This window comes from Tursiops truncatus, chromosome 8 (assembly GCF_011762595.2).
Source record: "Tursiops truncatus isolate mTurTru1 chromosome 8, mTurTru1.mat.Y, whole genome shotgun sequence".
NCBI lineage: Eukaryota > Metazoa > Chordata > Mammalia > Artiodactyla > Delphinidae > Tursiops > Tursiops truncatus.
The window spans coordinates 29,146,795-29,161,585 of record NC_047041.1 but is presented as its reverse complement, the minus strand read 5'-3'; the positions used below and the strand labels follow the sequence as shown (position 1 = coordinate 29,161,585).

At 38.1% G+C, this 14,791-nt stretch overlaps 1 pseudogene; it reads right to left on the bottom strand.

The window, feature by feature from the left end:
• Nucleotides 1-5,642: 5,642 nt before the first annotated feature.
• Nucleotides 5,643-6,337, bottom strand: LOC101319548 (RAD52 motif-containing protein 1 pseudogene; annotated as a pseudogene).
• Between the last annotated feature and the right edge of the window lie 8,454 nt (nucleotides 6,338-14,791).

The following is a 14,791-nucleotide window of genomic DNA, read 5'->3' as shown; positions in this document are numbered from 1 at the left end:
TCTTAGCTCACCTATTCTTCTAGTGTTTTGGGGGTTCAGCTTAGTATCACCTAAACATGAATTTTAAAATGATTATTTTCTTAACATCAAAATGTTCATTATAGAAATTTTGAAAGACTAAGAGTATAAAGAAAAAAATCACCTCTAATTCCACCACCCAAGTATAATAACTACCATATATATTTATATACTTCTAATTTGTTTTTAAGGCACAGACACATACATTTGTAAAAATGAAATAATGTTTCCATGGTTTTGTTTCAATAGTTTACCTGTTTTAAACAGTTAACACTTTAGGTACTTAGAAAAAACATTTTATAGAAAACTTTATACAAAGTTTCAGTCTGTAGTTTTTATTGAAGTAGTATTTTCATACAATAAAATGTACTAATTTCCATTGTTCAAATGCATTCACTTGTGTAACCATCACAACTAAGATGAAAAGCATTCCCATCACTTCAACAAGGTGCCTGTGTCCCCATCCCTTCAGTCCATCTCCATCTCTGCTCCCTGCTGCAGGCAGCCAGTCATCTGCTTTACATCACCATCAACTAGATTTGTCATTTCTAGAGTTTTATATAAATGGAATCACACAGTATGTACTCCTTTGTTCCTAACTTCTTTCCCTCAGCATATTTCTCACACATGTTAATAATCACAGATGATTATACTCACATATACTTTAAAATCTGCTTTTCTTCATTTTATAGTATATCATGAGCATTTTCCACGTCACTAATTATTCTCTTAAAATTTAATTTCCAATGACTACACATTATTTTGTTTTAGGGGTATACCATAATTTGTCTCATAATTAAGATCTTGTTGTTAATAGTTTTGTTGTTTTAACAGTTTTCTTTTATAATCAAGAATGATTATTCTTGGGCTTCCCTGGTGGCACAGTGGTTGAGAGTCCGCCTGCCGATGCAGGGGACACGGGTTCGTGCCCCGGTCCGGGAAGATCCCACATGCCGCAGAGCGGCTAGGCCCGTGAGCCATGGCCGCGGAGCCTGCGTGTCCGGAGCCTGTGCTCCGCAATGGGAGAGGCCACAACGGTGAGAGGCCTGCGTACCACAAAAAAAAAGAAAAAAAAAGAATGATTATTCTTGAATACATATATTTGTATACATGACCCAATTTCTGAGGGATAAATTTCTATAAAAGGACTTATTAAGTTAGAGGACAGGCAAATTCATAAGGTTTTTTAAATATATTGTGCTAATTTAATCTCTTACAAGCAATATATACAAATACGTGAGGAAAAATAGTATTTTTAAGTTTAAAGGGAACCTGTAAAAAAATCTGGTTCAGGTCCTTAACCAATGGGTAGACACACCTATGGAGTTCTTTTAATATGCATATGCATTTTATCTAACTTGTTATGTATTTATGAGGCTCGGGTAGCTGCTGTTTTTGGTTTTAAGTTCTTCAGATGATTCTGTTGCACACTCCATGTTAAGAATCACCTTATTTTTACAGGTGAAGAAAATGAATCCAGGAGAGGCTAATAAAAGCCTCCTTCCCCTATACTCTTTTCATTTCACTGGGTGAACGTCCCTTTACATTGAATACCCATTACCTGGAGAGCAATAACAATAACAACCACCACCACGACTCTCTACCCACTCAGAAGCCACAATTAAGCAGCTAGGTCTCTCTGTGGTGAACCTGTACCTTAAAAGAACTCCTTAAAGTGGCGAAGTTGATAAAAGTGCCAGGACTACCTCAGAGGACTCCCCAATTGAAAGAATCCCAAACAAGATGTAACTCAAAAATTTACTTGGATGCATTGCCCAAATCTGAAGTAAACCTTCCTTGACTTTGTCCCCACTCCCCACTCCCTGACTCCATTTCTTCACATTCCACTCAGAGGAGACAGAGAAGCAAAGAACTGTCTCACTTAAGCTCAGGAATAAGTCCTTTTACCCACCACACCTACCACACTGGGCCCTGTTGCTCATTTTCCTCTCCTGCATTCCAGCTCCCAGAGTGCTGGCTACAGCTTCTGCCATCTTCTACCACCACCAAAGAGAAGCTGCTGAAGCAAGATACAGCTTCTCGTCTCCAGACACAGACTTCCCCAGGTTGCTGCCCAGGCTACCATGTCCATTGCTTAGCTTCTCTGGGTTCCAACAGTCACCTTGTGGTTGGGCAAGTGTCTTTCACCCAATTGTCATTACAGAGGCCACAAAGCATAGCCTCATTGAGTTGTCAATGTCTGACAGAGATTTTAGTGAGCTGATTCTTTGAGGTTTTATCCACTATTGACTGCAGTCCCTCAACCTGAGACTAGATAAGTCTGTAGGGCAACCTTGTGAATCTGAATCTGGACTCTTTTCCTGTTTTTCTTGGCCGCATCACCACACGGCTTGTGGGATTTTAGCTTCCTGATCAAGGACTGAACCTGTGCCACAACAGTGAAAGTACTGATGAACTCTTTTCCTTTAGAGTGAGTTCTTTCTCAGGAGCCCCTGATGTAGATAACTCCTTATGTAAACAGATGGTTGGTCTATCAATCTCAAGAGTTCTCCAGGCATGCCTGCCTCCTGGAGAACACTCAGTGTGATATCAGGGTGGGATTCCTATTTACACCTACCTGGGCATTCCTAGACACATTTTTCAGCATAACATCATTTCCCATAACTGCAGCATTTCATGTGCAAGGAATCAGGATTTCAGTTATGAATTATTATAAAGCTCCTCTAAAAAATACTCCTAGAGAGGGATTTTAAGCTTTAGCAAATAAAAACTTACAAAAAGAAGTTTAAGTCAAATTGTGCAAGGCTCCTAAAGCACTTTTCAGCACCTAAAATGCAGAGAGAGTGATTTTTCTCACTAATTTTCTCACTAACTAATTTTTCTCAGAAATTAGTTTGTTTAAATGAAACATCTTCATAAATCATGGAAGGAAGAACTGTTTACAACAACACCTTAGAAAACAATTCTCCTTTGGAGAGTTCATTTGCCTCTTCTTCCAGCAACACTTTCATTACTGGTGACCCCAAATCTCCAAGTATTGATATCTAACCCCCTGTATAAATTCATATAGGAGAGACCTTGATAATCAATCACTAGTCCTCCCTGATTGACAAATTAATTCCATAGTAATAGAAACTCTTGTTATCTAGTTAACTCAAGATCCTGTTTATAGAATGAAACACATATCACTGCATTAAAAAAATTGAGGACATCAGAAAAGAGATGGAAAATATTTTTGGCTATGAATGTCCATGAAATCACGTATGGCCCCCAACTGACTTTTGAAAGTAAGTTTAGCTGATGCAACTCCCTCAAGTCACAAATTCTAGTGTGCAAAAATTGTGGCTTTCTCTGTTTTCCTAAATTGGACTTAATTTCTACCTTGAACCCTATTTCTGTAGGTTTCTCCAGGGTGACTCAAGTCACTCAGTGATTTCTCCACCATTTAATGTGCAAGTTCAGCCAAATTTAGGAACTCTACCTTGTCCCAGCAGCAGACCCAAACTAAAATATTACAACACTGGTGAGAAGAGGAAATAACCAGTTTATCAAATATCTTATTCTAAAATATTTATATCTCTCGCTTAGATCAAAGCATTTAAGCTTCAAATTAAGAATATAAATTTTGGGGTTTCAGTTCCCCCTCCCTCTACCATTGGACAACATCAGTCTCATGTCTCCCAGCTAAGGAAAAACAAGCAGGGAGAGGAGAATGTTGTATCATTAAGGCAAATGCAAGAGAAATTCCACATTTTTGTGGTATTTATGTTATGTATTACCTCATCATATAAGCCTGGTCAAGGCTTATGAAATTGACATGAAGATGAGTAAGCAAGGCCATTTTATTATTATATTAGAGGTGGCCATGGCCTTTCCTGCAGCTTCCCCTAGGTCTCCCCATTCTCCTCTGATTCCTTGGGGAAGAGTCTAAGGCTTCTGTTGCCTCTAACAGAGGTTTCTATGGATGGGAGAATCTGTGTTCTTTTGTCACCAGCTTCCTCCAGGAATCTGAAGCCTGCTTTGTCTTGCATAGACCAGAAGACAAGTTCCCTCCATAGCTCCTCCCCACCTGTACATTCATTGGCTGGGTCCGTTTGCCTCATTGCCTCTACCCTTTGTCCAACTCTTTGCTCCACCTCCTTTTGCATCAAGATTACCATATATAAATTCTGTACTTTCTAAACATTATTATTATATAATAATTTTTTAATATGAATACCTGATTCACTTTGCCACAAAACAGAAACCAACACACAATTGTAAAGCAAATACACTCCAATAAAGATGTTAAAAAAACAAAAAAATAAAATAAAATAAAATGTTGCCATTTCCTCCAAACTCTCAGTATTCACGTCTCATTATCAATTCACCACTCTATTATTAGGGGTTACCACTGAACCAGTGATGACTCCAGAACTTCTGTAGGAGGGGTTTGGGGCAGATGAGCAATTCATTCTGGGAAAGAGAGTCTAAAACCAAGTGAATGGCCCTTTACATTAACATGGGAAAACTTCTCCCACCCTACCTTGTCTCAACAGAGCCATTAATCTAGAAAAAACTACAGTGTCACTTTTCAGAGGTCTTCCCTGTGTGCACACATGGAGAAGACACTTAGAATGTTAAAGTCAGCATGTTAAGTAATTTTCTTGAAATACTGTAACTAGCACCCAGTTTACTTTCTTCACAGTCCTTTTCATAATCTATTTAATTTTAGTTCTTTTTAATTGTCTGGTACACTTTTAACACCTAAACTCCAAGAGAGAAGGAGCTTCATCTTATTTCCAGTGCCTAGCACATAATGGTTTCTAAATGGAACTGATTCCAAGATTGGCCTCATTTCGGAATGGATCTGTTGTTATAATCAGGTTTCTGAAATCTTTAGTATCAATATGGAATCCTTTCCTCTCACATTTCACAGGAAGCTAGAAAGCCCAAACATGGATATGTCTGAAGTTTCCTTGACTGATTTAAATTGAATTAAAATAATTATTTTGTACAGGAAAAACTTTCAAAATTTTTACATTTTTTGGAACATAACCACCTTTCTTTCTCTACTTTCTTCCCTTCAAAACAAACTTTGCAACATTGGGGTGAGTTAAATAATCAGAAATCTAGCCCCAAATTAAGCTCTCAATGACATGAAACACATTTTTTGCTCCTTTTTAATAAAAATCCTATATGCAGTACATTAATGTTTTCTTTTAGAAATTATGTTGACAACTTAATCCCTAATTCGAGGCATCCATATAATTGGTATACAGAAAGGTTCTTCGGCAAAATATTTAACACAAGATATATATGAGATGCTGAGATCTGGGTAATATATCTTACTTGAAAGGCATGAATAGTTTTTAAACACTGTAGCATAATCACACTTAAGGCCATAGTTACTTTGTTCCCAAATCCCTGCAATTTTATTTGAGGGGAGTTCTAAAAGACCTGTGTCTTCTCCTGTGTCCACAACTGTAGACGTACACTGATGGCCCTCAATCCTGCTCTCCAAACTTCAAATAAGGGGCCAGAGACAAGGCTTGGGACTTGGAAAAGTCCTAGAAATACCCTGCCTCAAAAGCAGTTTCAGAGTTTCACATTTTCCTAAGGATGACAGAGCTGAGTAGACATGCCAAAGTCTTCCAAATCCTGCTGGTTGTTTTGAATTATGGCTACACTGGGTGTGTAGCCCTTGAGTTTTTATCTCCACATACTTGAATTAAATCCTGTAGTTCCTCTTCGGTTCTAGCATCTGTGACCTCTTCACAGGGTCTATATGCCACAGCTATTTTACCACTTTCTAAAACCACAATCAGCAATTTCTGGAATTCATCTGTCATAGCCTTCTGAATAGCAAGCTTCTGCGTTACCTTCCTTTTCATAAGGAATGATAATGACCCTTCTTCCAACTTATCCTAAGGTTTCTCAGCCATGCCAACTCCGGGACTCCTGCACTCGTGGGAGGGCAACACCACGTCTTGATGATCCTTTTTGAGCACCCACTGAAACCAGAGTAGTAATTTGCCAATTCTTGGCATCTGGAGCTGTTTAGGGCAAGCGTATTATGTTAAACCACCTTATGTCTGGTGCCAAGATGAACCTTCACTGGAGATGTCTGAAAAAACTGCTTCCGGTCGCATGCCTTTTGGGCTCTGTGGGCATCCCTTGCTGAATAAAACTTGATGATGGAATAGAACCCAGGACCGGCAGTTTGGGAAGACTGCGTTTGGGAAGACTCGGACCGAATACAGAAGGCCAAACTGGGAGAATATTTCAAGGCTTCGGCCGTGGGTCCAGAGCTCAGCTCCCACACCAGCAAGGTTTTGTCACCCCCGATGGGAAACGCAAAAGGTACCAACTCCACCATCCTACCGTCACTGCGCGTGCGCAGCTCAGGGCGCAAGCGGACTGCGCCTATATAATAGATTTTTATCCTGTAACCCTTCTTATCTAACTTTTGGGTATATTGCCATGTTTCCCACATTATTTCTTCTGGTTATGACACCTCCAACAAAAAATATGACTTTGGAATGCATACTGAAATTAGCTGTTGATGCATCTTTCTCTTCCACTAGATGGTGAGTGTCTTAAAGGTAGGAACCGTATCTGATTCATCATTGAAATTCAACACCTTGTGTAGAGCCTAACACATAGTAGGTATTCAATGCATATTTAGTGAATACGTAATGAACGTATCATTTTGCTAATAAAGGATGTCCGATTTCCTTTTTAAAGACTCTTCTGCTTATAGTACATATACTCAAGAAGAAAGCAAAAGGCAATCTGCAGTCATTTAAATAATTTATCATTACTTACTGATTTACCATAAAATGAGGTGCTGTTTAATCTTCTTCCAAGCAAGGATTCAAGCTACTGATTTATTAATATCACAACAGCCACACAACAATACTCTTTCCTAAGTTACCCTCCAGGTTTTTCCCCTATCATCTGGAATGCATAACAGGTATTATAAACTAAATTTACTGTTTGCTGTTCATCCATTACCATACTACACAGATATCAAAATGAGAAATCAAATGGATAAAATATCAGAATGTCACAATCCTCTACCTAATATTTGCATTGTGATTTGGTTAAAGGAATTCTAAGCACTCTGTATGTTTATAGATTCCTTTCAAATTCTTTGAGTCATATATTAACTTCAACTTAGAGTTGAATAAACTAACACCTGTTTCATGAGAAATTTGTCCAGTGTTACGTACGTAGGTACTAGAGAAAGAAAAAGCATATGAATTCTAAAAATCTAAAAGTTTGCAACCTAGAACACTCTTTGTCTGATTATGTTGCACCAATGATAATAACTTATTTAACAGTACTTATCAGAAGAGATTAAAAATGGGCTAAGCCAAGGTTCTAAATACAGTTCATTTTAGAAGACAGAACAACTAAACTCTCACCAGCTCCAAAATTATAACAACTGTGAAAGCTGTTGCAAATACTTAGAAGTCATGTTTTACATTGTGTTTTTATTTTCATATTTAAATATTCACTGAACACTGCTGATTCACTCATTCTGACTCCCTGAAATAACAAAAAGATGTGATTCAATGCCAAACCAAAACTAAAGTCAATTTAGCTGATGAAGTCTTAACTAAATAAGGCTGGTGAAATATTATTCATATTCAAAATGGCCTTTACTAGGTTGAAGTTAGAGATAATAATGTTACATATTAATGATTTTCTTCCACTAATGAATAGAACCTATTTTTTACCAACAAAATAACATTACTAAGAGCTGGAACTTTAGTTGCAATGTTTAATAATTTCTCAGACTATGGTAACAAAACAATCAGAAACGGTTGATATTTGTGTGGCTATCAATGACTTGGAAGTTTTCCCAATAGTCAAGCCCCCAAAATGCAGTTCCACTATTCACTTTACTGTTAGGACTTGTCTAATTTGATCATGCCAGTTTACGGGAATATTCAGCCTCCTCTCCCAGAGCATCACAAGACTGATGGATGTAGCTGAGCTCAGTGGTTTAGAGTTTGGGCTTTAATCCTAGCTCATGATTTTATTGGCTATGTGGTTGTAAGCAAGTTGCTTAATTTCTTTGAAAACTAATTTCCTAACCTGTAAAAAAAATCTTTGTTCTTCTCTGAGAATTAAGTAAACTAATATAAATGAGCTGCTTAGCATGGGGACAATTAGTACTCAATAAATGATATTTAGTAAGCAACTTTTTATCTCATGCCGTTCATTCCACATCACCAGAGACAAACATGGCAGTGTTTGGTGTCAGCATGCGAAGCCAAGTGTAGGGTAAATGATTCAATTAATGAGTTGAGAATAGCCATGTTAAGTAGACAAGATCAATATCTGAAAGTAAATAACAGGCATAGAAAGGGGGAAATGGAAAGCATTTTGTAAATATCCAAGAAGATTTTAATCTAAAAATCTTTATGGAGGACAGTCTCATTGCACAAGAAGAGCAAGTATTTATTGGTACCCTCTATGTGCAAGGCTAGTTGCTGTAAGACACATAAAGAAATTCATTCAGTAAATATTTATGTTTTGTTTACTATCTGCCAGGGTGTGCTCTATAAGCTGAAGTAAGAACAGTGAATAACAGAGTCAGATTCTCTGCTCCCATGGAGCTTACATTCTAGTGTAAGAAACATGCAAATACTATTCCTTTCTTCAAGGCATTTACTATTTGTTTAAGGAAACGTGAATTTTTATGTTAAAAACGTATAAAAGTAATAACAACAATAACTGCAACAAAGAATACAAGAAATGTTACAAGGAGACTGTGGAGCACTGGAAGGAACTCATGGTGTCCAAGAAACCTGAATTTAGTCCAGGTTGTGATAACACCTTTAGACTTTGGGACAATCAGCATTTAATTAGAGTCGCATATTCTCATCTATAAAATAAGTCTAAAATAGTTACTTTATACTGTTCTGAGGCCTAAATGAGATTACATGTGTAAAATCCCATCATAGAGCTACATGAATACGCACACACACCTTCATTGAGGAGGAGGCTTGCCTCAAAAGGACAAGTAGTAGTGGGCCAGACAGAGAAGAAGAGAAAGTGCACTCTAGGCCAAGGAAAGGGCTTGATGAAAGACATGAATTTGGAAAAGTACAAAGCGTACTTAGAAGAAAGTGAGTTGAACAATTTGGCTACAGCAGAATTCATGCAGATAAGCAGGTAGAGAAACAACTAGTGACAGCTGGGCCTTGGATGACTCACAGAGGAATTTCTGAGAGTTAGAATAGCTCTCGTACATATGTAGACATTGAAACACAGTATGACTAAGTGAATTACACAAGGTTATATCATTAACAGTGGAAGTAGAATCCCAACATCCATCTGGCGCGCTGTCTCCTTGATGGCCTGGCCAGTGGTTAAGACAATATCTTATCATCTACCTCGTCAATTCATAGCTGAAAACTCACAGTCTGTTAGACATTTTTCATAATACACAGCAGATATCTTACCCGACCCTCCAGTTTGTGTTGCATTTATGGCAAAAGAAAGCAATTCTAAAACTACCAAGTGGAATGAAAAACAAGGGGCTATTTCTCAAAAATGAGACGGTGCTCTGCAAAAATGAACCGACTTTATGATGCCATCTGGAAAATGCTTTTGTATTCCCGATACAGTGCACTAAGCATAACTTAAAGTTGACTAACCAGCTCTGAAATGCTCTCTTCTGCTTCTTCACATATGGATGTGAAGCCTACAGGAACAAATGTTATTAGTCCTTGGACAGGACATCTGGTGTGACTCCTCAGCAACAAGGTGTGCAATTCTTGCGTGAATTTCAACAGAGCACATCAGCCTAAGTTTGGAAACTTTTCAGAGTTGAGCTAGTCCCTGGTGATTGAACTTGTTCAGAAACTAGTGCTTCCAAACCAAACTCCTATCAAGGAGATTGTTTTTCCTCCCTTCTCCCTGCCTCCTTCCCTCTTTCCTTCCCAGCTTGCCTCTCTTCCTCCCTCCCTCTCTTTCTTTCTTTCCCTTTTTTCTTCCTCCCTTCTGACATTTAAAGGTTGTCTGTGATGGGTAATGCCCTGTGGTATACTCAGACAAAATTATAGTCAGACCTGTCACCTCTTAGTGTTGGCAGATGTTCCTCACAGTTTCTTCCAAAGTAACAACAATCCTTTCACATAATTTATTGAATTGGATATTGGAATTATGGACAGAGAAATTCTCCTCCTTTCTCAAATTTAGTAATAGAATCTAATTTTAGCACCAGTAGAAAAGATTTAGAATCTCATAAATGAAAGAAACCTTCATTAATTTGGATAGAAATTAAGCAGAAGCTAACTTTGTTTCACAAAATTTGCCAATAAAATAGTCTAACACTTGCATAGGGGAACATTTAATTTGCTGAAGAGAACAAATTGCTTTAAAACAATTAAAAACACCAATTTACAGATGAACAACAAATATGTTAAGTACAAATCATTCTTCTCTATTTATTGAAGTAGCTTCCCAACTCCTTTTCTTGACAATACTTAATTAACCTAACTTGAATTGCTTTATTTACTTGAAATTAATAGACAATGTTTCATTTTAAAATTACTATTTTATTGAGACTGAGTCCCATATTTGGTATATACATAGTGAAAATTAATAAATCTGCTTTTAAAACCATTATTTTTTTAATTAACAATAATGGTCAACATATTGACATATGAATAGATAAAGAAGATGTGGTACATATATACAATGCAATATTACTCAGCCATGAAAAAAGAATGAAATAATGCCATTTGCAGCAACATGGATGGGCCTAGAGATTGTCATACTGAGTGAAGTAAATCAGACAGAGAAAGAGAAATACTGTATGATATAGCTTATATGCAGAATCTAGAAAGAAATGATATGAATGAATGTATTTACAAAACAGAAATGGACTCACAGACTTAGAGAATGAACTTATGGTTACCAGTGGGGGGTGGGGAAAGGTGGAGGGAAGGGATAGTTAGGGAGTTTGGGATTGACATGTGCACACTGCTATATTTTAAAAAGATAGCCAACAGGGACCTACTGTATAGCACAGGGAATTCTGCTCAATGTTATGTGGCAGCCTGGATGGGAGGGGAGTCTGGGGGAGAATGGATACATATATATGTATGGCTGAGTCGCTTTGCTGGACACCTGACACTATCACAACATTGTTAATCGGCTATGCTCCAGTATAAAATAAAAAGTTTTAAAAAATCAATGCCATTTGCAGCAACATGGATAGACCTAGAGATTATCATACTAGATGAAGTCAAAGACAAATATCATATGATGTCACTTATATGTGGAATCTAAAAAAAAAAATGATACAAATGAACTTATTTACAAAACAGAAACAGACTCACAGGCTTCGAAAACAAACATGGTTACAAAAGGGGACACATGAGGGGAGGGATAAATTAGGAGTTTGGGATTACCATATACACAGTACTATATATAAAATAATCAGCAAGGACCTATTGTATAGCACAGGGAATTCTACCCAATATTCTGTAATAACCTATATGGGAAAATAATCTGAAAAAGAATGGATATATGTATAAGTGTAACTGACACAACATTGTAAATTAACCATACTCCAATGTAAAATAAAAAAATATATTTAGAAGAAAAAGGGGGTGGGGGTTAAAATCAGTGGTATTGTTTTGGAGACCATGGTTGTCCCCAGATGGGAAAATTTTTAAATGGACATAACCATTGAGACATGAAATTATAGATTTGTTTTGGCCAGAAAAGATGCAGAGGAGGTATCTCATTTAGAACAATTTGTGGTATGAAAGTGGGTTCTTTATATCTCAACAAATACCAAATAAATTTAAATGATTGAGGTAAAATTTTTCCTAAGGAAAGTGATTTATTGTTTTGACATAAAGTGAACAGGGTCAATATCATCAAAACGCTCTTAACCCCAGAAAAACTGTGCCAACTCCAAACATACCCAACGTCTACTAAGTGCACCCATTTTTTCTTTGTGCGTGTGTGGTATGCGGGCCTCTCACTGTTGTGGCCTCTCCCATTGCAGAACAGAGGCTCCGGACGCGTAGGCTCAGCAGCCATGGCTTACGGGCCCAGCCGCTCCACGGTATGTGGGATCTTCCCGGACCGGGACACGAACCCATGTCCCCTGCATCGGCAGGAGGACTCTCAACCACTGCGCCACCAGGGAAGCCCAGCACCCATTATTTATACAAGAATCAATAAGTTTCAGTGAAATCTGTAATCCTACAATAATTTCTCCAGGAACAAAAGCAAACAGCGTCAGGATTGTCAATTAGCTTACTGCCTATGGAAGAAAAATACTGCCAAAAAGAAAATTTAATCATTAATATCTTTAGTATTTTAAATAGCCAGAACTAATGAAAGACAACACTAATGTGGACAAATGTAAAATATGCAAGCATGTAAAAATATAGAAGAAATATTTATACAAAGGTACATGCAGAGGAGTTATTGCAATTTGTTTCACTTTATAAAGACTTCAGCAGGTTGAGAGAAGTTTGGGCAAAGGAGAGGTCAGGCAGAGATAAAACCCAAGATACTCAGTAGGAAAGCTAAACCCATACATCATTGTCTAAATCAGTGACTTCTAAACTTTTTAATCCCATGCACCTATGAATAAAACATTTAAGTATATACCTTTAAAAAAATAATGGTCGGACTTCCCTGGTGGCGCAGTGGTTGGGGGTCCGCCTGCCGGTGCGGGGCGCGTGGGTTCGTGCCCCGGTCCGGGAGGGTCCCGCGTGCCGCGGAGCGGGTGGGCCCGTGGGCCATGGCTGCTGGGCCTGCGCATCTGGAGCCTGTGCTCCGGTGGGAGGCCCATGTACCATAAAAAACAAAGAAACAAACAAAATAATAATGGTCAACACATTATATACTTATATGAGGGCTGATTATTTGGTTGGCTAGTTGTATGAGCATTTTTGCCTCATTCCAACTCTGAACTAACCTTTTTTCTGAGGGGAAAAGAGTATACTTAGTCACTCCATAGACAAGACAGAAAGTAAAGTGAGTTTTGTTAACATTCAGCATCTCATAAAAAGATTTGGTTGTGGGGAATGAAGGTTGAAATGATACCTGAAATGAAATAGTTCAGTTTTCCACACTGTGGCACCATGGATGATAAAAATAATGACTTGGTCATAAGTCAGTTTATTATTATTTTAAAGGTCCTAAATTAAAGGAATGTAGAAAAACTATACCCTTTGGGATCAAACAGAATTGTTTCAATCTTGGGTCCACCATTTTCTAACTCTGTGATGTTCCAAGATTCAGACATGTCTGAGCCTCACTTAATTGTAAAAGGTAGATAATAGTTGCTATTAACCAGTTGCTACATCACATTTATTGGGCACTTAATACATAACAGGCACTGTTCTAGGGGTTTTATACATATTCATCCATTTAATCCAACCATAAATCCTATGATGTAGATATATTTATAAATTCATTTCACAGGTGAGGAAACTGAGTTACAGAGAGGCTAGTTGACTTGCCCAACGTCACACAGCTGGCCAGTGGAGGAGCTTGGACAGACTTCACTTTCTAACTAGTTCTGGAAGTTTAAGATTAAAGTGGTTAACCTACGTAAAAGTTTCATTTATATGTGGAATTTAAAAAAAAAATGATCAAACCAACCCAAATGAAAACAAACGCTGAGATACAGAGAACAGAGGAGTGTTTACCAGAGGAGAAGGGAACTGGGGAGGAGGGAGACATGGGTAAAGGGATCAATTGTATACTGACTGATAGAAACTAAACTTTTGACAGTAAACAAGCTATAGTGTACACAGAAGTCGAAATATAGTGTTGTACACATGAAATTTATGTAATGTTACCTTAATACATTAAAAAGAATTTAATTAGCACATAAGGGCCTATTAAATATAGTTCCCTTACATTTCTGACCACTTCTCAGGCTCCTTTTCCTTTTCTTGGCTTCAAGACATTAGAGTGTCTCAAAGGTCTCTCCTGGCTCCTCATCTTTTCTCTGTCCACACTCTCCCCTTGTGACCTCCTCCACTCCCGAGCCTGTAAATGCCACCTCTGTGCTGATGGTTCTTGTAAAAAAACAAATAAACAAAAAACAATTAAAAAAAACACATTCCTCCTCTGTTTTTCCTCGACTCACACACTCATGATACTTCTGACACCAGATACGTGGGTTTTCCGCTCATCAAGCAATTCTCTGACACCAGCTGGATGTCCTACAATTTGACTCAATTCTGACACTATCTGCCTGGAGACAGCATCATTACCCATAGGTTAAGGGCTCAGTCTCACAAGACTGCCTCTCCGCTCCCCACCACTTCAGATGCCAATAGCAAGTCCCAGGTTGTCACCTGTACTTCTGACCCAGAGGATATAAACTGGGATTCCCATGACCTCATCCTTGGGTTTGATCATTTGCTAGAGCAGCTCACATAACTCAGAGGAACACTTACTTATATTTAACAACCTATTTTATAATGAAGGATATGATAAAGGATACAGATGAACATCCAGATGAAGAGATACATAGGGTGAGATCTGGGAAGGTCCTGTGCACAGGAGCTTCTTACCCCATGGAGTTGGGGTGCACCACCCTCCTAGCATGTAGATGTGTTCATCAACCCATAAGTTCTCAGGATCCTGTAATTTTGGGATGTTTATGGAGACCTCATCACCTGGGCATGATTGATCATTAACTCAATTTCTAGCTCCTCTCCCCTTCCAGAAGGATGGGCGATGCTGCTGAAAGTTCCAAGCATCTAATAATGGCTTGGTCTTTCTGATCATCTGTTCCCATCTGGAGGCTAACCAGACTACCAAGGGTCAC